At 45.1% G+C, this 10,975-nt stretch overlaps 1 long non-coding RNA gene across 1 annotated transcript; it reads right to left on the reverse strand.

The window, feature by feature from the left end:
* Positions 1-535: 535 nt before the first annotated feature.
* On the reverse strand, positions 536-8,963 carry LOC139433026 (uncharacterized). Its single transcript, XR_011642590.1, has 3 exons — positions 8,846-8,963; positions 1,221-1,312; positions 536-821 (listed from the first exon to the last, which is right to left on the reverse strand). It is a non-coding gene; the product is annotated as an uncharacterized lncRNA (long non-coding RNA).
* Positions 8,964-10,975: the final 2,012 nt, after the last annotated feature.

Below are 10,975 nucleotides of genomic sequence, written 5' to 3' on the forward strand. Positions count from 1 at the left end.
AAACTATTCAGCATAACTTTCAATAATAATCTACGGTATTTATTGAGTTTTGGGATATTACTTGCATATAAATCTATAAATGCCTTAAGGTTTCTAAAACATACAATATGTGGTAAATTCAACAGTGGACCCAGCAAAGATTCACATGTGTGCACGATTTGCTATTGATTTGTTGCTGTTACTTAATTATACTTTTAATAAATTCAAGTCAAGCTTAGTTACATGTGATGGTAGCTATATGCTCTTACCTGTGTGCCTCCTCTCAACTACATTTATTGATATACCAATCTTTATTTTTGGGGCCTCTTCTTCTTTTAAATTAAACTTTCAGACATGAGATATTGAAATACAGTAATAGTTTTGTCTATTTAAAAAATAATGAGACATTCCTTACAGTTAACTTCATATTTCTTATTGTCTAAAGCATTTATGACACACATTTCCCCCTCATATTCACAGTGTGGATCAATTGAGACAGTGTGCAGAGACTCAGCGTGACGGATGTCCTGTCTGTGGGTTTGGCTGGAGAAGGTGGAGAGGTCTTTCTCTGGGATGAGGACGTGGCCTGATGGAGGAGGACGTGGCCTGATGGAGGAGGACCAGGTCTGATGAAGAAACCACCTAACTGCATCTGTGAGCCCATACTGGGCTCAGCTGCCACAAACAAATGATGGTCCTGTTTGACTTTGTGTTCACAATAAAAGTGTAGTTTCTTAGTGAATGTCCTGTATTGGTCTTTAATCTGAAATCAGCTTTTCATTTTCTTCTTGCCCCTCTTGAGAAAACGGTGAGGCAGTTGTGTCCTTCAGGTATGTCCTTTCCTAACAGAAATGACAAGAAACATATGACATTATTGATTGCAGAGCAAGTGTGTTATTTATGAAACGTTTGTTTATTTAGCGGCTGTAGAAATAATGTATTTTTTAAATGTTAATTTGTTTTTTTAATTCATCACTTTGTACTACAAAGATAATCAGATTATGAATGAACAGTCTGCAGTTAATCAACATTAAAATATCTTATTAAATAATATTTAACTGCTCGGTTGTCTCACTGCAAGAACCACTTTTACCACGTCTTTTACAGACAATATGTAGAGACAAATGGTAGCAATTCTCACAATGTAAAATAAAAATTGCCTTAAATACATTGAAATGTGAAAGCTGATTATAGTTGTTACTTTATCTATTTAAACCAGAACGTTTCTCGATTCCTTGTACCTTTGAGTCCATGCTGAAGTTCACTGATGTTAGGAATAGGTCTGTCTCTCGTGGTCAGCATCCTCTGGTATGTCTGCCGCATCACCTGGAAACTTTAAACAAACATATATATATGTAAAGTAACAATGTGTTGGTCACAGACTTTTTTACATGCAAATGTCATGTGATAATCTTTTTGTTATTCTTAAAGAAAGTGCTGGATATCAAAGCCCTTACTGTATCTTATCAGTTGGATTGTGTATTATTGTATAGTTGTGGTCCTTTTTATTTTAGAATCGTCAACAGTCAATTTAAATATTTGTCCTATGCCATATTCACATTCATTTGTAACACACACGTAAGGGTAAAAGACAAACATCTTCAACAAATGTAATTCAATGAATAAGCTTCATTGTCACAGAAGCACACATAACGTCATATCTAATATTTAAACAAATCATTTCCTTGTCCCTAAAGCATTGACTTAGCTATTTTTCGTCCTCAAATGCAGGCATTAAGTTACATGTTCATGTTCTGCTGCCACAATAAGTCGGTTTCTCCAGTGTAATGATAATAAAATGCTAAGTAAGTATTGGTAATAATATTAATAAAAACAACGTTTGGGTTCGTTCGTTTAATATGATGAACGTTAACCAGTAAGCTTCAATAATCAACTCCAGCTCAACAAACCATATTGCAATATCTACGTCAATGTTATTTCTGGAACCAACTGGAAATGTGAGATTCATATTTTTCAGATACACAGATCTTATAGTGAGGTTACTCTCATACAGTACTCTGCTCTTCAACACTAATGTGACGCTAGCTGTCTGCATCGTCGAGCATAGCTATTTTAAATTAACAATAACAGTATACAGTTACCAGTGATCGTTCATGAACGCGTTCATATTTTGGGCGAACGTGAACTGAACGTACTGTATTTCCGCTAGATGAACGTAATTGAGAACGCGTTCATTCTCAGCGCTGTATAACGGCGTTCAAAAGTGCGTTCATTCTCAGCACTGTATTATAACGGCGTTCAAAAGTGTGCCAGATTTCATATGCCTTTCAGCCGAAAACCCAGTTAAAACACACTTCAAAATAATGCGGAAAACCACCCAATCTGGCAACAGCAAGCTGCCTGTGACGCGTACGCGCCTGTCACCCCTGGCTGTCGCACTAAAATATAAATATACTAAATATATCAGACTCCTCACAACAAACAATGTGGAACCGCGGAACCGGCGAGCATTGAATGAATGAATTAGTATGGACGAAGCCGAGAGCAGCTGCAGCAGCACTCGCTCAGAGTGAGACAGTGGTGGGGAACCTCCGGCCTCCGTCCGTATACGGCCCGCGAGACAATTTGGTACGGCCCTCGAGGTAATTTATAAACACACGCAAAAAATAAAAAAATGAAAGAAATCTAGACCGCAAAAAAATTAAACAAGCTAGTGTCTGTTTTTCCTGGCCAAGGTCAGGGTCCTTGAACACAACACGAGCCTAACGTGTCATCACGTGGTATATGTCTCGACTGACAGGGGTGCAGTTCTGACGGAGAGCACCAGAACGCCACTCCAGCACTTCAGAAATTGCAGTACCGATAAGTCCATACACATGCCGCAGTCTCTGCGTGTCTGTGTCTTTAGTTGAAAGCCCAGTGGCGATCTGCTCATCTGTCATACTGATCAGACAGTCAATAACTGTGTTGTTATCATTAGCATCTGGTTAGCTAGCTATGCTAACGAATATAAGAAGCTTTGTCTACAACCAGTGAGGTAAAGGCACATCTTTATATGATCATTATAGTTAGAAAAAAAACAAGAGAATAAAGTAAACAGGTATAAAATACTATATGACAGTTATTAATAAAGAAGAATACAGTTTCAAAGGGGAGTGATTTGTCAAATATCCATAAATTAAAAGAAAATCTGCTTACAGTTGTGTTTGGGTGTTGAGAGATGTGTCCATAGATCTCATGTTGCTCTCATAGTGCAACAAATCTTCCCAGGGGAGCATGCCCCCCGGACCCCTCTAGAGGAGGTTAGGTCCCCCCCCCACTTAAATCATGTTCACATGGATAGGAAACTAAATACATTTGCACACATCTTGTGTCCATATCTTTCTGTTTGGGTGGTCACGCCACTCCGTGCACGTGCATGCATACGCGAGTCATGGTGAGATATCTGGATTCAGAGGTTGCTTTTTCTTTGCACAGAATGAAATGAATGAGCTGTGATTTTAGTTTTTTTAAGCAGAGGGCAATAACTTGTACGGCCCTCTGAGGATATTGTAAACATTGAAATGGCCCATTAACATCGTACAGGAGACAAATAATAGCTCGCAGCAACGTATTGAAAAAATAACTATGAACTATAAATTAGTTCATTTTTGAAACCATGAACTTTAGTTCAAAATTTTGAATTATGAACTATGAACTGAACTAGTTCATTTTAAAATGTGTGAACTGTGAACTGAACTAGTTCATGTAGAAAGTGAACTTTCCCAACACTGACAGTTACCTAACTAGCAAACTAACTAATGTACAAGCATGACCTTATTTTACCAACCTCACCGAGAAGCCTTATATTTTACAGTATAAACCTTCTTAATGTGTTACACTTCTCCATTATGTTTTAACTTGTATGCTACGGATAGCATCGTTAGCACAGATGTAGCTTCGTCTCGCTTGTTAGCTGAATAAAAAGACAAGTAAGAAATAAAGTGTTTGAATTGTACTTACCTGTCATAGTCTGCTCCATCATTCACCAGTAGTTTTCCATTCACCTGTCTCACCTGTTTTCCACACCCACTCGTTAACTCACTCTCTTTCTCTTCTGCACCCATTAGCTTCTGCCAGTATTTAAACTCGCACCTGACACACACTCTTTGCCAGATTGTACTTTGCCTCATGCTTGTCTCTCCCGCGTTCAACACTAGATTGCCTACCCGGTTCCGACCCTGCCTGTCCCCGACCTGCCTGCTCTGCCTGTTTCCTGATCCTGCCTGTCCCTCGACTATCCTGCCTGGCCTGTTATCCGACCCTGCCTGTATCCACGCTGACCGCCTCGCTTACTCCCTGACCCTCTGCCTGTCCCTGACTCACCTTCTGCCCGCTGTCCTCCGGTGCGTTATACTGCCCGGTTGGTATTCCTCCGATCCAGTGGAATCTCCAATAAAGGATATTACCAATTCTCCTTGGTTTCTCGAGTGCTGCATTTGGGTTCTCCTTAAGACTGTGACAGAACAATCTGGCCAGAACATGGACCCAGCGCACTCCTCTTCACCAAGAGACCGTTTCGAGAGAGTTGAGGACGCTCTCCAGAGGCAGGAAGCCTCGATAGCCGCCCTGGCCACCGAGGCTCATCATGCTACATCTTCACATGACCAGACGCTAACCTATTTAGCTGCGCAGCTACAGCAGCTAACGGCTACTGTGCAGCAGCTAGTGGCAGGAGTGGCCGCTCCAGCGCCTCTTCCTATGCCGTCGACACCCGCTTCTGCATCACCTCTGATGGGATTTACCCCGGAGCCTCGGGTGGGAACTCCGGAGCGCTACGCCGGGGAACCGGAGGGCTGCAGCCCGTTTCTTACGAACTGTTCTATCCTGTTTGCACTGCAGCCACACACTTTCGCTTCTGAAGCTGCTCGTGTGGCGTTCACGGTCAATCATTTGACTGGGAAAGCCCGACTGTGGGGCACAGCGGAATGGGAGCAACAAACACCCGCCTGCTCTTCGTTCCCCGCTTTTTCTGCGGAGCTGCGCAAGGTGTTTGGACCCGTGTCTGTGGGTCCAGACGCTGCAGGAGGACTATTGAACCTGAGCCAGGGTAATGGATCTATAGTGGATTATGCCATTGAGTTTCGCACCCGGAGCCGCCTCAGCAACTGGAATTCTGCAGCCCAGTGTGACGCCTATCTGCGTGGGTTGGCGGATTACATCAAAGATGAGCTTGTGTCGTTTGATTTGCCCAATTCACTGGATGGGTTGATTGAACTGACTTCCCGCATGGATCGGCCCTCTTGTCATCAGATCTGTCTGCAACAGGCTGCCGCGCCTCAACGCTCGGGGAACCCCAGCCAAGTTCTGGATGTTACAGGAGTTCCACCGGAATATCTGGACTTCAAGGAAGTATTCAGCAAGTCGAGGGCTACTTCCCTACCACCACACCGGCCCTACGACTGTGCCATCGACCTGCATCCCGGCACCAGCCCTCCCAGGGGTCGATTGTACTCCCTGTCTGCTCCGGAAAGAGTTTCCATGGAGACTTATATCAATGACGCTCTGGCGGCTGGGATTATTCGCCCGTCCTCATCACCTGCTGGCGCAGGGTTCTTCTTTGTAGAGAAGAAAGACAAGACCCTAAGGCCCTGTATCGACTTTCGGGGTCTTAATAACATTACAATCAAGAATCGATACCCACTGCCTCTTATCTCTTCTGCATTTGAGTTGTTGCAGGGAGCAACCATATTCACGAAGCTGGACTTGCGTAACGCGTACCACTTGGTACGTATTCGCGAGGGGGATGAGTGGAAGACCGCCTTCAACACCACCTCGGGGCACTACGAGTACCTAGTCATGCCTTTTGGGCTTACCAACTCCCCTGCAGTATTCCAGGCGTTGGTAAATGATGTGCTCCGAGACATGTTGGACCGACACGTGTTTGTGTACTTGGATGACATCCTGATCTTTTCCAAGACACTGAAAGAACACGTGCACCACGTCCAGGCGGTTCTCAGGAGATTACTCGAGAACTCGCTGTTTGTTAAAACGGAGAAGTGCGAGTTTCACACATCCTCTGTCTCTTTTCTGGGATACATCGTGGGACAAGGGAGCATCGAGATGGATCCTGCCAAGGTTGATGCAGTCACTTCCTGGCCGGTTCCAGATTCCCGGAAGCGGCTACAACAGTTCCTCGGGTTCGCCAACTTCTACCGGAGGTTCATTCGTGGATACAGTACCTTGGCCGCTCCTCTCACAGCCCTGACCTCCTCTAAGGTCATGTTCCAGTGGTCCTCCTCGGCTGAGGAGGCATTCCAGAACCTTAAGGCGAGGTTCACCTCCGGCCCCATCCTCCGAGTACCCGATTCTGTAAGACAGTTTGTTTTGGAGGTGGATGCTTCTGATATGGGGGTGGGAGCCATCCTGTCTCAGCGAGCAATGGACAGCCAAAAACTCCATCCCTGTGCTTTCTTTTCAAAGCGTTTGACTCCAGCGGAAAGGAATTATGATGTGGGAAACCGGGAGCTGCTAGCAGTGAAGTTGGCTCTGGAGGAGTGGCGTCACTGGCTCGAGGGGACCAGTCAACCTTTCCTGGTGTGGACCGACCACAAGAATTTGGAGTACATCCGGTCGGCCCGCAGACTGAATTCCCGACAGGCTAGATGGGCCCTTTTCTTCACTAGGTTCAATTTCTCCCTCTCCTACCGCCCTGGTTCTCGGAACATTAAGGCTGACGCTCTTTCTCGTCAGTTTGGAGAGGGAGGTAACATTCCCAGGGGCTTGGACACCATCCTTCCGACTTCTCAGCTCGTCGCCGCCCTCATCTGGGAGGTGGAGGAGAGGGTCAAGGCTGCCCAGCAGGACCAGCCGGGACCCAGTGCCTGTCCTCCGAACCGCCTGTTCGTTCCGCAGACGTTGAGGTCTGATGTTCTCCAGTTGGCTCATAACTCCAGACTCACCTGCCATCCTGGGATCCAACGCACATGGGAGGTAGTCCAGCAAAGGTTCTGGTGGGCAACACTTAAGGAGGACACCAGGGAATTTGTTAATGCCTGCCCCGTTTGCAATCAGAACAAGTCTTCTCACCAAGCTCCTGCTGGTCTCCTACGACCTCTGCCTATCCCTCATCGCCCCTGGTCTCACATTTCTTTGGACTTTGTTACTGGTCTGCCACCGTCCAACGGACACACTGCCATCTTGACGGTGGTAGACCGATTCAGTAAGATGGCTCATTTTGTGCCGATACCCAAGCTCCCCTCAGCTAAAGAGACGGCAGAGCTGGTCCTGCTTCATGTGTTCCGGCTCCATGGGCTGCCTACTGATGTGGTTTCCGATCGTGGTCCTCAATTTACCTCGGTGTTCTGGAGGGAATTCTGCACGCTCCTTGGGGCCACGGTCAGTCTGTCATCCGGTTTCCATCCGCAGTCCAACGGTCAGACAGAAAGAAAGAACCAGGAGATGGAGACAACCTTACGATGTATAGTCTCCAAGAACCCAGCGGCCTGGGCTAAACAGCTGCTCTGGGTCGAGTACGCCCACAACACTCTGGTCAGTTCGGCCACCAAGCTGTCCCCATTTCAGTGTGCTTACGGGCTTCAACCCCCTCTGTTTCCGGCCCTGGAGAGGGAGGTTACCTGTCCGTCCGTCCAGGCTTTCATCCGTCGTTGTCGACAGACCTGGAATCAAGCCCGGAGAACTCTCGTCTGTTCGGCCAACCGGTACGCCTTCTCTGCCAACCGCCGACGTTCTGAAGCACCTGTCTACCAGGTGGGCCAAAAGGTATGGCTTTCCTCCCGGGATATTCCTTTACGGGTGGATTCAAAGAAACTTGCACCTAAATTCATTGGACCGTTTGAGATTGTCAGAATAATCAATCCCGCAGCAGTAAGGCTAAAACTGCCTCGGACTCTGCGGATCCATCCCACCTTCCACGTTTCCAGGATCAAACCTGTCCGAGAGAGTGCCTTGGTTCCTGCGATCCCTCCCCCACCACCCCCCGGATGATTGACGGCGGGCCTACGTACACTCTCCGACGACTTCTTCGTTCCCGTCGCAGAGGAAGAGGAGTCCAGTACCTGGTGGACTGGAAGGGTTACGGCCCTGAGGAGAGGTGTTGGGTTCCAGCTCGTCATGTGTTGGACCCCCGGCTCATCAGGGAGTTCCATCGGCGTAATCCCGAGCAACCGTCTAAGACCGTCACGTTGACGGGCAGAGACACAGGGAGAGTCTCTCCTCTTACCGTCAGCTCGTCAGAGGAGGACAGCGAGGGGCAGGCTTCTGATGAAGATGCAGATTCCCACAGGGGGCAGGAGAGGGAGGCGGAAAGAACTTTTTCAGATGAGTACTAATCCCACCTCCCACCTTCATCTGTAGATTAGCATTTAGGGACGTCAGGAGCCGTCCATTAAGGGGGGGGTTCTGTCATAGTCTGCTCCATCATTCACCAGTAGTTTTCCATTCACCTGTCTCACCTGTTTTCCACACCCACTCGTTAACTCACTCTCTTTCTCTTCTGCACCCATTAGCTTCTGCCAGTATTTAAACTCGCACCTGACACACACTCTTTGCCAGATTGTACTTTGCCTCATGCTTGTCTCTCCCGCGTTCAACACTAGATTGCCTACCCGGTTCCGACCCTGCCTGTCCCCGACCTGCCTGCTCTGCCTGTTTCCTGATCCTGCCTGTCCCTCGACTATCCTGCCTGGCCTGTTATCCGACCCTGCCTGTATCCACGCTGACCGCCTCGCTTACTCCCTGACCCTCTGCCTGTCCCTGACTCACCTTCTGCCCGCTGTCCTCCGGTGCGTTATACTGCCCGGTTGGTATTCCTCCGATCCAGTGGAATCTCCAATAAAGGATATTACCAATTCTCCTTGGTTTCTCGAGTGCTGCATTTGGGTTCTCCTTAAGACTGTGACATTACCGAATAAACTGCATTCATGGACGGTCTGTTTGAACCGCAGAGCCATACGATAAGTGCGATATTTCAATGAAGAATACTCCACCAGGCATCAACACAACAACCACTTCGGAGTAGCAGCCTGGAGCTAATGAAGCTAATGGGGCTAGCAAAGAGACCACTGACTTCCGTTACATTAGAATGACATCCGTTACATTAGAATGACTTCCGTTACAGCAAGAATCCCCTCACACACACATAGGTGAAACACATGCACATTCCCTACTGAGAACCTTTCAGTAAAATGTTTTTCAGGAGTGTGTGTGTGAGGTTAATTTTCCGTATTGTGTGTGTGCAACCCAGTCTCACGGCATTTCGTGTTCACCATCACGATTTGTAATCTATTGATTCGTGTTCACCATCACGATTTGCCCCTTTTTTTCGTGTTGCACAGCACGATTTTAAAAGCAATGTATTTCTACTGGTAACGTGTTTCGTGCCTGCAGGCTGCAGCACGTCTTTTTCTCCAGTCGGGTCGTGGAAGACCGGAAGCTGTGTGGTTCATAAAAACATGTTCTTACTCAATATCAAGCCACAGTTATTGCTTTTATTTTAAATCGTATAATTTCGGACTTTTGTTGTCATCTGTGAGGAAAATAAATGGGGCTCAGAGCCTCAGGATACTGAAATCTGTATTTTTAAATATTTTTTTCCTTCTAATTTGTTATTCTTTTCAAAACAACACACTGTTATTTACTCACCAATAACACACAATTATCCTTGCTTTTATTTATTGGTTTAATTCCATAATCTCGGGCTTTTTTGGCATCCGTCAGGAACTGAATTTCAAAATATATATAACAGGAAACAGACGTAGGCATTTCGAGCGATTACCCAAGATCCTCAGCTATGGTTTTAAGCTCACTGATTGGATGTGTTAGCCGCAATGCATGCTGGGATTTGGTGTTTATATTATATGAAATCCGGAAAACATTTTAAAGGAATAAAATAATACTTAATTCCGAGTGCTCTTGCTTTTCTCTTTGAAAGTCATCACATAACGGCATTGTAATACACGGTTCGGCTGCATTACATACTACAGATCTGCCGTAGTTATTTATTTAGAGAGCCCTGATGAGAAGACCTTTGGAAAAACTGGAAGAAATGGCGCCGAAACTGAATACTTGACGTGGATCATAAATATATCAACAATTAAACAACATCTTCAATTTCTCTTCACACAATACGTCTCCTTGCAATATCAACACTAATTTGGCTGACTTTTACATTTGATCTAATTCATAGATAGGTTATATTTACACCATAACATAAAAAAGGACTGTAGTTTTCAAAGATATTACTGGTTTTCTTTGAATGTAAGAATGTAAATACTGAGTCTGAAATAGTATAGCAATATGCTGTAAAATGATGTGAAAGCATGCATAAAACTATACATCTTCAGATGTTGTACATACACACTAATAATACAAAGTTATTATGGCTGTGTGCACCTTGTGTGCACCTCCTAGTGGTTAAAGCACGTTATTGAATTATTGTTTGTATGTGTTATATTTGATTAAAAAAATATTAAGAGTACATACTTTCATAGGGGGAAAGTATAAATATAGAAATATAGAATATACAAAATCAATTATGGACACAAGTGATTTTCACCCATTTATTAATTATATGTTTTACATTTGATAACACCAATGTGTTTAATAATGGCAACTTCTAATTGTGGGAAAAACGAAAACGTTCAGTAGAGACGTCCCATAGAACATTTTGCGAAACACAATAGCCAGCATGTGTAGTTCTGGGGAGGCGTTAGATTCCAGTTTTGGATAATCTGGCGTGGTTTCGTTCCATTTCACACAGCTGTTTGACGCTCTGCGTAACCTTACGGGAACTGTAGTCCTAAACGATAGCTGGGGATTATGGGTAGTGTAGTGTTTTCGGCCATCTTAAACTCAGAAATGTTGACAATCGCAATGATGCTCGAAATGTCCCTTATAGGCCTACGTCTGTTTCCGGTTATTTTTATTTTGAAATTCAGTTCCTGACGGACACCAAAAAAGCCCGAGGTTATGGAATTAAACCAATAAATAAAAGCAAGGATAATTGTGTGTTATTGGTGAGTAAATAACAGTGTGT

The sequence above is a fragment of the Pseudochaenichthys georgianus genome, chromosome 3, assembly GCF_902827115.2.
Source record: "Pseudochaenichthys georgianus chromosome 3, fPseGeo1.2, whole genome shotgun sequence".
NCBI lineage: Eukaryota > Metazoa > Chordata > Actinopteri > Perciformes > Channichthyidae > Pseudochaenichthys > Pseudochaenichthys georgianus.